Source organism: Solanum tuberosum, unplaced genomic scaffold (assembly GCF_000226075.1).
Source record: "Solanum tuberosum cultivar DM 1-3 516 R44 unplaced genomic scaffold, SolTub_3.0 scf00319, whole genome shotgun sequence".
NCBI classification, from domain to species: domain Eukaryota; kingdom Viridiplantae; phylum Streptophyta; class Magnoliopsida; order Solanales; family Solanaceae; genus Solanum; species Solanum tuberosum.
In genome coordinates this window covers 14,754-28,014 of record NW_006239243.1, presented here as the reverse complement: position 1 = coordinate 28,014, position 13,261 = coordinate 14,754, and positions in this window count along the sequence as shown.

The following is a 13,261-nucleotide window of genomic DNA, read 5'->3' as shown; positions in this document are numbered from 1 at the left end:
GAATTAAGTAGGTCTCAGTTGGTTAGAACGTCGTGCTGATAACGTGTTGTAAAACAAGAGGAAAATATAAGAATACTAAACAATATAGGAAGACAAGTGGTGATGGAAAATATAAATCTCTTCAAGTGTGTATTTCCTAAGGGTGAAGACTACCTTTTATAGGATGTTTAAACCATCCTTTTACAACATTTGACAATACGTTACTATAATATTTAATTAATATAATAAATGGATACATTACGTTAGGATAGATTAAGAGAAACATCCACATAATTAAGTGGATTTGTAACACGGTCATTATATTCTAACTATATTCAAAGATTAATTATTTTTTAAATTATAAATAGAGTCTCCATTAACTCAAAAAAATAAATATAGAATCATTAAAGAGAAAAAAATACATCATGTCTTTTCCAATTTCTCATATGTTCATACTTAGTTTTTTATTTATTACAATATCATCCTTGAGTTCAACAGATAATTTCCAAGTTAGTCTTACTAATACAACTCCACATTTATTGGATACAAATTGTATTTCTGGAGGAAAAAGTGTTGGATCTCACTCAATGAGATTTAATGATGTTTACAATATTAAAATTACAATTTTCCCCAAAGGAGTTAACACAATTGTGTGTGATATTACAATGCATATTCCAAATGGAAACAAACATGGAAAATTCAAGTTGTTTGATTTGATGAGAGATGTTGGTAAATGTCAAGGCAATATTTGTCAATTGAGTGTACAAGGTGATGGAGCTTGTTTTATGCTTGATGATCATTGCATTTTGATTGGTCTTAGATTTATGTATAATTTCATGTATTGATGAATTGGAAAATAAGATGTTATCTTGTTTTGGAGGTTGAGTAATTTAAGTCATTGTTTAAAGTCTGATTACCTGAATTATTCATATCTTACTTATTAAGTTTGTTTATAATTTTCATGAAATATAAATGCAAGTGATGTGATTAGAGAATTTGGGGAAAAATAGATTGTATTTGACTTATTAATTTAAAAAGCGTTTTGAGCAAAATTAGTATTTGATCAAATTTTTAAAAAGTCTATCCGATTGTTTTATTCAAGAGTGCTAATTAAAAAAAAAGAATTTTTGGGGTGAAAACTACTTCTTTAGCTTTTGAAAGTAAGTTTCTACTAATGCTTTTCAAAAATACTTATTTTTCTCTAGAATAATTTGGTCAAATACCTTATTTTATAAAAATAAGCATCCTTTTTAATAAATAAATATTTTTGGCCATTCAAAAACTTGGTCAAATAGACTATAAATCCATCTATGTTTTTCAGATTTTCTTAGTAATGGCGAAATTATTTTTTTGGCAATTTTTGATCTTTTATTCATGACTCTGCAAACGAATTACACCACCTTACACTTCCACGGGCAAAGCCCAACCATCACTAGCCCATCACTGAAAAATAAAAAATCAAAATAACATACAACGAATAACACCAAGGCCCAACCCAATCTGGACACGGACGTCTGTATATCTATTTCATAGTAGGGTTTCCTAATGGGTCCTCTTCACTTCTCTTTGACCCCTCGCCGCTTTCTCCTTCTCTTCCATTGCTTTCCATTTCGTCACCTACGATGTCGCCTCCTTGGACTAATCCAGCTCTTCGGTTCCTCTTTCTACGGATCATCAACGTGACATTGATGTGTTTCCTGGTTGCTGATAAATCAACTAACAAGAGTAAGTATCTTGTTATCTGAGCTCGTCTTCCTTTCTTCCGTTTCCTTTTTTCCTTCTAACTTTATTGTTCTTTTTTAGTTGTGCTCTCAGGTTTCATGGGTTGTGCTCGTTGTTTTTTATCGTCGGATCTTGTCTAAAGGAGGAAAGCCTCTTCATTTGGTAGGTCCTCTCGCTTCCTTTCTTTCTTTTCCTTTTCCTCCGATAGCTACTCATTATCTTCTTGCCGGTGGTCATGTGACAAAGTGCAAGGATAACTCTACTCCGCCGCCTTTTAAAAGTGTTGTTGGTTTCCTCCAGGTTTAACAGTTTCATTCCTGACTCCAGATCCCCATTTTGCCGAGTCCTTTTTGCTGGCTGAAATAACATAGGCTAAACAACATTTCCTTGTTTTTGTTGCCTTCTGATGTTGCTTATGGAAAATTCTACGTTTTAGTCTTTTCTTGTCCCCTATCCCCTTAAAGGTGAAATTCTTAAGTACGGGCATAGTAGTTTATCGGTGTTGATGATTCTCCTCCCCTCCATCTCCATGCTATTAAAACTTGCGAATGTGTAGTTCCCTTTGCCAATAGCTATGTTTGCAAAATGACGTGCTAACTTATTTCTTTCTCTTAAAATGTGTTGGAAAATGAATCGCTTCTCTTGTAAACATGCCTGAATTTCTGACACTTTCTACAATTACCCATGGACATGCTCACTTCCCTTCTAGCACTTTGTACATTAGCATTGAGTCAGTTTGAATAATAACTTGCTTGTGTAGTGACTGTTTACGATGCTTGCATGCCTTTAGTATAACTTTAGCTTTTGCGACTATATTTGTAGTATTTTTTATGCTTTCTCAGTCCGCATATTCAACATCACCCCAATCATTCCTCAAACAAAAAGCATAGGAACTGCGATCCGAATTTTCCCTAGAGGCTCCATCTGTATTATATTTCACCCACACATTTGGTGGAAATTCTCATAATACTCTCTTTATCTACAATTTAGGTCTGTATCTTGTCCACTCTATCAGCATATAAGACCATTTGATAGGACAAGGCATACGGGGTTTCCTTAGTCTTACCAACATATACACGTTCCTAGTGACATTGTGAATAATTCGTGCAACTGATATCTGCTTCCCTTCATGTTTCATTTTGTTCCTCTTTCTCCATAATTCCCATATTACAAAGCTGGGTAAAGCTCTAAAGAAAGGTATCATATTCTTCCCAACAATTGTCCCCCACCACAACATTAAAACTTCTCTTAATCGAAGTCCCTCAATGTTTAAACCTGCAAAGAGCACAAATAGGACCAGGTCCTGTTAGCTGAATCAGATTTATGAAACAGATGGGCTAGTATAATACTACATACTATACATTCTCTCATTATATAAGAGAGAGTTCGCACTGAAGAAGGCATGCCTCTGTCGACGTACCTTCTTCAGCGTGTTTCGAAAAAAAAATTCACAACCCACGGGGTTGTAATTAAGAGTAGGTGGTTGATTGATCATATAGCTAGTAAATTGTGGATATTTACAAGAGATACTAGGACGATGATGAATCAAAACTAGACTACATTTGTCGTTACCATTGTAAGTTGAAGTCTCCTTAACTTTAATCTTTTTCACTCTTCACCTAACATGATCTAGCTCACCCTCTAACCTCCTCCTAACATTTGTAATCTCACCTATTGCCTTCGACTCATTTAAACTTATTGTAACAACCTCCACACAACTACAACTACCAACTTCCCTCAATTCTACACCGCCTTTGGGGACATCTTCCAAGGTGTAATTAGTAATCAAATGATTTTGATCAGTTTGAGGTACTAACATTACCGATAGATCTGCATCTAGGGTTTCTGAAACCTTGGTGACATTGGTAGCGACGATAGCCGTAGAAACATCTTTCTTCAAGGTTTTATAATTTCTCCGGGTGTAAACTTTTTCGGAGAAATGTGTATCTTCTGAATCCATTTGAAATGTAACCCGAAAAAAATAAAATAATAACCCAATTTGGGAACTTTGGGTTTCCGAAAAAAAATTTGAAAACAATTTCAGCGAAGTAGATTGAAAAATAAAAAACTTACAAAAATGTGTATCACTTTCGTTTCTTCTCTTCTTCCATTTTTAGTAAGTTTTCGATTTTTCAATCAACTTCGCTAAAATTGTTTTCAATTTTTTTTTTGAAACCTTAAGTTCCCAAATTGGGTTTTTTTTTCATGTTACATTTTGAATGGATTCAGAAGATACACGTTTCTCCAGAAAAGTTTACACCCCGAGAAAGCGTAAAACCCTGAAGAAAGACGTTTCTACAGCCGTCGCCGCTGCCAATGTCACCAAGATTTCAGAAATCCTAGATGCAGATAAACCGGTAAACGTAGTACCTTAAACTGATCAAAATCATTTGATTACTAATTCCACCTCAGGAGATGTGCCTGAAGGCGGTGTAGAATTGAGGGAAAATGGTAGCTGTAATGGTGGGGATGTGGTTACGATAATTTTAAATGAGTGGAAGTCAGTATGTGAGATTAGAAATGTTAGGAGGAGGTTAGAGGGCGAGCTAGATCATGTTTGGAAAATGGTGAAGAAGATTGAAGTTAAGGAGACTTCAGTTTACAATGGTAACAACAAACGTAGTCTAGTTTTGATTCCTCATCGTCCTAGTATCTCTTGTAAATATCTACAATTTACTAGCAATATGATCAATTGACCACTTACTCTTAATTACAACTCCGCGGGTTGTAAGTTTTTTTTTTCCAAAACACGCTGAAGAAGGTACGTCGACGGAGGCGTTCCTGCTTCAGTGCGAACTCTCTCTTATATATTGAGAGAATGTATATTATGTAGTATTATATTTATTTTTTATATAATATAATTTTTCGTCAAATGATGTTTTAGCTAATAACCATTGTTTAGTTTATGTAGTAGATCTTGGACATTACCTTAAAACTCTTTAAGATAATTCCTTATTGATTCATGAGAATGCATCTTTTATCGATACTTTATTTATTATATCGCCAATCATAGGGATGCCAATGATTCAATTTGCAAGATATTTCAATAAAAATAATTTTTGTAGAGATTTCTATAAATTTTATAAATAATTTTATATCACCAATTATTGGTTATATGACTAGTTAATGACATAACTGAATTTATAAATAATTGTATATTACCATTAATAGTATCAGTTCAGTAAATCTTTTATTTCATAAACTAGTCATATAATACTTAAAAAAAATCAACGATCATCATATCAAATATTTTATTTCTACTAATGCTTTTCAAAAATACTTATTTTCTCCAAAATAATTTGGTTAAACACCTTATTTTATAAAAATAAGCATAGTTCTTAAAAAAATAGATATTTTTGACCATTCAAAAGCTTGGTCAAACAAGACTATAAATCCATCTGTATTTTTCAGATTCTCTTATTAATGGCGAAATAAAAAACCTCATTAAGAGTACTATTCTAAATTTAATGTGAAGATGTCCATTAAGATGTCCATAAATAAAGTATTTTTCGTCATCGATCGTTGATTTTTTACTAGTTACAAGATATAAATAAATATTACCGAAATTCAAAATAATAAAGCAATAGCTAAAGAATATGAGTTTAAAATTAAAAATCATAGCTAAAACGGATTTCATAATTTAGAAAATAATTATATACTAATTAAATTAAAGTAGAACAAAAGAAATAATTTTTTAAACTAAAAGTCATAGCTAAATCTGATTCCATAATTTCGAAACAAGTATACACTAATTAAATTAATGTAGAACAACCCGCGGGTAGGGGTGTACAAAATCAAACTGAAACCGAACCAAACTGTAAACCGAGTCAAACAGAAAAAAAACCCGACTAGTGGTTTGGTTTGACTTGGTTTGGTATTGGAAAAAAAATCCGACTATATTTGGGTTGGTTTGGTTTTAACTAAAAAAAACCAACCCGGGACCAAACCAACCCGACATTATATATGTAATTTTAAAATTTTATTTTATACATAAAAATATTTATTTTGATAAAAAAGAAAATCAATTCAACACTAAGAATGACAATAATATTGAATATTTGTTCTTTAGTTTTACATTGGTTTAGACAATTAAAATACATAATCTAATTTTAATTTTCCTTAAATATTTAGTAATGTAACTAATACTTATTAAACTTATTTTAGCATGATTTAGTACTTTTAAATTATGATCATTTTCATTATGACTTTGCAATATTTATTTTATATGATGATTTCATTATTATTTTTTATTGAATATTTTAGTGTCATTAGTACTCATCTCATATTTTGTGTTATTTTCTTAAGAAACACCTTAGATAATTGTATTTTGGTTGGACTAAAGAAATATTTGGAGCACAAGTTAATTATATGTTTGTATGCAAACTTTACCGAAAAAATCCAAAAATCTGAAAAAATTCGAGGTTTATTAGTTTGGTTTGATTTATAAATTTAAAAATTCGACCTAATGGTTTGGTTTGGTATTTGAAAAAGCCGAACCAACCCGAGGTTGAAAAACCCGAAAAAATCCGAATTTTATTAGTGTGGTTTGGTTTATAAATTTAATTTTTTTACACATATGATTTGGTTTGATATTTGAAAAATCCGAACCAACCCAGTCATGACACCCCTACCCGCGGGGTTGTAATTAAGAGTAGGTGGCTGATTGATCACATAGCTAGTAAATTGTGGATTTCTACAAGAGATACTAGGACGATGATGATCAAAACTAGACTATGTTTGTTGTTACCATTGTAAACTGATCGAGGTCTCTTTAACTTCAGTCTTCTTCACTATTCACCTAACATGACCTAGCTCACCCTCTAACCTCCTCCTAACATTTCTAATCTCACCTATTGACTTAGACTCATTTAAACTTATCGTAACCACCTCCCCACCACTACAACTACCAGCTTCCCTCAATTCTATACCGCCTTCGGGCACATCTCCCGATGTGGAATTAGTAATCAAATGAGTCTGATCAGTTTGAAGTACTACCATTACTGGTAGCTCTGCATCTATGGTTTCTGAAACCTTGGTGATATTGGCAGCGGCAATGGCCGAAGAAGCGTCTTTCTTCAGAATTTTACGGTTTCTCCGTGTGTAAACTTTCCCCGAGAAACGTATATCTTCTGAATCAATCCGAAATGTAACTTGAAAAAAACACAACTTGGGAACTTATGGTTTCCAAAAAGAAATTGAAAACAGTTTCAGCGAAGCAGATTGAAAAATCAAAAACTTACAGAAACGTGTATCACTTTTGTTTCTTCTCTTCTTCATTTTTTTTGTAAGTTTTCGATTTTCCAATCTGCTTCCCTGAAACTGTTTTCAATTTTTTTGGAAACCCTAAGTTCCCAAATTGGTATTTTTTTTCAATTTACATTTTGGATGGATTCAGAAGATACACATTTCTCCAGGAAAGTTTACACCCGGAGAAATCATAATACCTTGAAGAAAGACGTTTTTACGACCATTGCCGCTGTCAATGTCACCAAGGCTTCAGAAACTTAGATGTAGAGCAACCGGTAAAGGTAGTACATCAAAATGATCAGAATCATTCGATTACTAATTTCACCTCGAGAAATGTGCCCGAAGGCAGAGTAGAATTGAGGGAATATGGTAGTTGTATTACAATGGTGGGGAGGTGGTTACGATAAGTTTAAATGAGTCAAAGTCAATAGGTGAGATTAGAAATGTTAGGAGGATGTTAGATGGCGAGCTAGCTAGATCATGTTAGGGGAATGGTGAAGAAGATTGGAGTTAGGGAGACTTCAGTTTACAATGGTAACAACAAACGTAGTCTAGTTTTGATTCTTCATCGTCCTAGTATATCTTGTAGATATACACAATTTAGTAGCTATATGATCAATCGACCACCTACTATTATTTATAACCCCGCGGGTTGTGGAATTTTTTTCCCGAAACACGTTGAAGCAGGTACGTCGACGGAGGCGTGCCTGCTTCAGCACGAACTTTCTCTTATATAATAAGAGAATGTATAGTATGTAGTATAGTATTTATTTTTTATATAATATAATTTTTCGTCAAATGATGTTTTAGCTAATAACCATTCTTTAGTTTATGTAATAGATCTTGGACAATACCTTATAACTCTTTAAGATAATCCCTTATTGATTCATGAGAATGCATCTTTTATCGATACTTTATTTATTATATCGTCAATCATAGGGATGTCAATGGTTCAATTTGACTAAGTATTTCAATACAAATAATTTTCGTAGAGATTTCTATAAAATTTTATAAATAATTTTATATCACCAATTATTGGTTATATGACTAGTTAATGACATAACTGAATTTATAAATAATTGTATATTACCATCAATATTATCAATTCGGTAAAAATAAAAATAAAATCAATGATCATCATATCAAATATTTTATTCCTACACTTAATATCTATTGAATCAAATTTTCACATTTCTCGTTCACACCTTACAACCCAACAATAATAAATATTGAAAATATTTAATAATAAGATAAAGAAAAAAGGTACTTTCTTCGTTTCTTTTTACTTGTCATGTTACACTTTTCGAAAGTTAATTTGACTAATTTTAAAGATAAATTAAATTACATTAATTTGATATTTTTAAACTAAAAACTTTAGATATTCGAAAAATTATACAAAAAGTACTATGAAGTACAATTTTGCATATCAATATGATGAAAAATACATCCTAAATTGTTTGTTCAATTCTTATCGATCGTTTGACTCTAAAAAAAAAATCGTGACAATTAAAAAAAAACAGAGGGAGTACATAAAAAAGGGATGTCATCAACTATTTCTGGAAATAAATTTAATTCCTACCAAGAAAATTAAATAATTGAGATCTTTTTTTTTTTTTTGGAAAAAAAATAATGGAAATATCATTCTCATTAAATAATTGAGATCTTTTTTTTTTTGGAAAAAAAATATGGAAATATCATTCTCATTTAAGATTTCCACTTATAAAATGTAGCTAATGAAGACATAACACAAACTTAAACTATTCCAAAAAAAATAAAAATACATATGGAAAAATCAAAGTCTCTCAATATTGTTCTCTTTTTGTCTTTTTTCTTATTTTTCTACAAAACATCCTTTGTTGAAAGTTTACCAACAATTCACATAAAGAATGTGTTTCCAAAAGAATCATCAGCTCTTGAAATTAATTGTGTGGCTGGTACAATTAAAGTACCAGAAAGTGGGAATGGCACAATTGAATCTGAAATAACCTATGATTTTGATATTACTACAAATGTTGCCTACTTGTGTAAACTACACCATGGTTCTTTAATTTCATGTTTTCAAGCATTTGATCCCCAACGAGACCCTCCAAGCACGATAAGTATTTATTGGCTATGTAAAAATGATGGGCTCTTTTACTCGTATGATCAGATTACTTACAATGATGGACCTAAATGGGAACTCAAAGATGATTGTACGTTTTATAAAAATTAAGTTGTATTATTCGCTATAAGCTAAGCACACTAGAAGTATTAAAATGTATTGTCCTATCTTTTGTAAGTTATATGAATTCATTTGTGATGTTATCCTTAATTTGAGGAATTTTAGACATATTTTTTCTTTTAATAGATGAATGTTATAATAGCTCGTTATTTATGTCCCTCCTCAAATATGCATTTGTTGATTCACTTTCACTTATAATGAATTTAAACTATATTATAGGCTCATACTATAGTCTCGTTTTTGTTTGAATTTTTTTCTATTTTTTGATACCTTTAATTCGAGACTTTGAGATTTTGGGGGAGCAGTATGTGAAGTCTCATCATTTATTTTTTTTTACATATTTTGGATAGTTATGATTCATTTTACATGAATGAGAAGATATTCTCAATTTTTCGTGTGTGTTAGCCCATGAATATTTTGATGATATGGCTTACAAACGATTTTTTTTGCAAAACCTGTATGGAACCCTTTGTAGGGAGTTGGAGAAGCAATAGGTGAAGCCTCACCATTTTTGCACATATTTTAGCTATATGACCTTTATCGAACCCTTCGTAGGGAGTTGAGGGAGCTGTACATGTAGCATCATCATTTTTCCACATATTTTGGACATTTACGCATCTTTTTGGTATTTAGAGCCATTTTACAAGAATTGAGTGATTTTCTCAAAATTGTAAGTGTGTTAGCCAATGAATATTTTGGTGAAATGACTTTCGAATGATTTTTTTGCAAAACATTTAAGGAACCTTTCATAGAGAGTTGGGGGAGCAGTACGTGAAGCCTCATCATTTAAGAGTGATTTTTGGGCATTACGGGCCAATTTGCAGGAATTAGGTGATTTTCTCAAATTTTTGTGTGTTAGCCCATGAATATTTTGGTGAGATGTATTTCTATATGATTTTTTTGTGGAACCTTTACGGAATCCTCCGTAGGGAGTTGGAGTACAATCTCACCATTTTTAGATTGATTTTTGAGCATTTAGGGGCCAATTTACAGGAATTATGTGATTTTCTCAGTTTTTTCGCGAGTGTTAGCCCATAAATATTTTTATTATATGGCTTTTTGGTTTTTTTTTTTTTTTTTGCGAAACCTTTACGGAACCCTTCGTAGGGAATTGGGGGAGCAATATGTATAGTCTCACCATTATAAGATTTAGTTTTGGGCATTTAGGGGCCAATTTACACCAATTAGGCGATTTTTCAAGTTTTTTCGTGTGTGTTGGCGCATGAATATTTTGGTGATATAGCTTCCCGATAATTTTTTTGTGAATCCTTTACGTAACTCTCCTTAGGGAGTTGGGGAGCAGTACGTACAATCTCACCATTTTTAGAGTGATTTCTAGACATTTAGGAGCCAATTCAAAGGGAATTAGGCGATATTTTCTCAGCTTTTTTGGTGTGTTAGCCCATGAATATTTTGGTCATATGGCTTTCAGACGATTTTTTTTGCGAAACCTTAACAGAACCCTCCGTAGGGAGTTAGGCGAACAATATATATGTACAAAGTCACCATTTTTAGAGTGATTTTAGGGCATTTAGTGACCAATTTACAAGAATTATATGATTTTCTCAGTTTCTCGTGTGTGTTATCCCATGAATTTTTTGGTAATATGGCTTCCGGAAGATTTTTGCGAAACATTTACGGAACCCTCCGTAGAGAGTTGGGGAAGTAGTACGTGCAATCTCACTTTTTTAAGAGTGATTTTTTTGGCATTTAGGGAAATTTTAGAGAAATTACGCAATTTTATCAATTTTACGTGTGAGTTAGCCCATAAATATTTTGGTGATATAATTTCCAAATGATTTTTTTGTGAAACCTTTATGGAACCCTTGGTAGGGAATTGGGGGAGTAGTACGTATGATTTCGCCATTTTTAGAATGATTTTTCAGCATTTAGGGTCAATTTACGAGAATTACTTAATTTACAGGAATTAGGAATTAGGTGATTTACTGGAATATGGGGAGCCGTACCTAAAATAATATTGTACAACGTTGTTAATTAAGTCTCAAATTCAGAATTAATTTCTTTTTTTGATGTTTTGCTTACTACATTAATAATTTTATTTTAATAGTATTAATGGAGATTAAATTACAGATAGTATTGATACCTCTTTTTCTTATTACAATTTATTTTAATCTCATTCTCATTAAGATTTCCACTTATAAAATGTAGCAAATGAAGACATCACCTTAAACAATGAAAAACAAAATGGAAAAATCACACTCTCTCAATATTGTTTTCCTTTTCTCATTTCTCTTATTTTTCTACAAAACATCCTTTATTGCTAGTTTACCAGTAATTCACATAAAAAATGTATTTCCAAACACTTCACATGTTCTTGAACTTAGTTGTGTGGCTGGTACAATTAAAGTACCAGCACAAGGAAATCAAACAATTGAATCTGAAGTAATGTATTACTTTGGAATTACTAAAAATGTTGCCTATTTATGTAAACTACACCATGGTCCTTTTATTTCATGTTTTTGTGCATTTGATCCAAAACGAGACCCTTCAAACGTGACGAGTATTGATTGGCTACCTAAAAACGATGGGCTTTATTATTCATATGACCATATTACTTTCATTGATGGTCCTAAATGGGCACCCAAGGAAGATTGTGTGTTCTCTAAAAATTAAGTTGTATTATCCGCTATAAATATAATAGAAGGATTGTTGGCGAGTTGGGAGTTAGATATATTTCATTTAAATATATCGTCCTATTTTTTTCGGCTAATGAATGAATGTGAAATCTTTTTTCTGTTACATGAATTCAATTGTATGTCACATGTGGTGACAATTTTGGTGATTTTGTGTTGTTTGATTTAGAAGAGATTGGAGTTCATGTGATTACCGTCGTCAATATTTTTTGATAGAAAGTGCTTATCTGAGAAATTGGATTAGTAGTAATAGTGACTATAGCGAATATCAAATAGTTATAAAGAACCCAATTTACTTTATTTATCTTGTGGTGTAGATAGTGTAAATAAAAAAACTAAAATATAGTACAAGTTAGACGAGTTGAGATATGACTCATTGTATAACCCATCGTCTTAGCCCAAGAAATCATATGGTTTATTTATTTTTATTGGGAAAATTAGCAATTAAGTCATAATACCTAACATAATTAGTTAAAATAACAACACTTTAAAATATTTATTTAAAATGGCAGAATGACAATTTTTTTATAAAATAATATGTATTCAGATTTTAATATTTAAAATTAATTTTATTTATGGAAAGAGTCCTATATTGGGCCAAATTATATACCAATAACCGTTTAAAAAGAAAAATAAAATATAACCAATACCCATTAACCTTCTTCTTCACCATTCACGTTTCTTCCCCTCCTTCCACGTTTCAAGATTATCTTTCTTCAAGGTGCTCAATTATTGTTCATCAAGAAACTTTTTCTATTGTTAAAAGATATCTCTTTATTAGTTCAAGCAGATTTCTCGATTGGCAAGGTAATTTTCATTATCTATTTTTATTTATTTTGATTTGATGTTTAAATCACCGATTCTATATATTACGAATTTACAGTCGAATTTTCCAATTTTATGTGATTTTGTTTAGATATTCATCAAATAGTTATGATATTTTACATATTACGGAGTTATTGCTCTGTATATTTATGGCTACTTGCTGCTAGTGACCCATGAATATTTTACATGAGTTGAGAGAGAACTTGAGGCATACGTTCTTATAATATAGATTTCAATCGTAGCTTTGGGCTTCCATAATAGTCTATATGGACCTAATATATTAGTTGGGTTGTAACCGTTTTTTTGGATGAATTGTACATTTCATCAAACATGTTTGAGATATAAAGAGTGGGAATTATGGCAAGAGAATACAACATGACTCACAAAAAGTTTACTTTATTCGGGAAAAAAGAGTTTAGAATTACAAACTTGTGTTATGGAGAATATAGCTGAAAAAAATAGTTTAAATTGAGTAGCTTATTGGGCTGACTGTATTCATTCTATCTATTTATCAAAAAGTTCCACATTTTTTGTTTTTACATTGTATTTCAATCTCAATTAGTATACCAACATGTTTGTATTTCCTTCTTAATTTGTATTCATTCTAACTGTA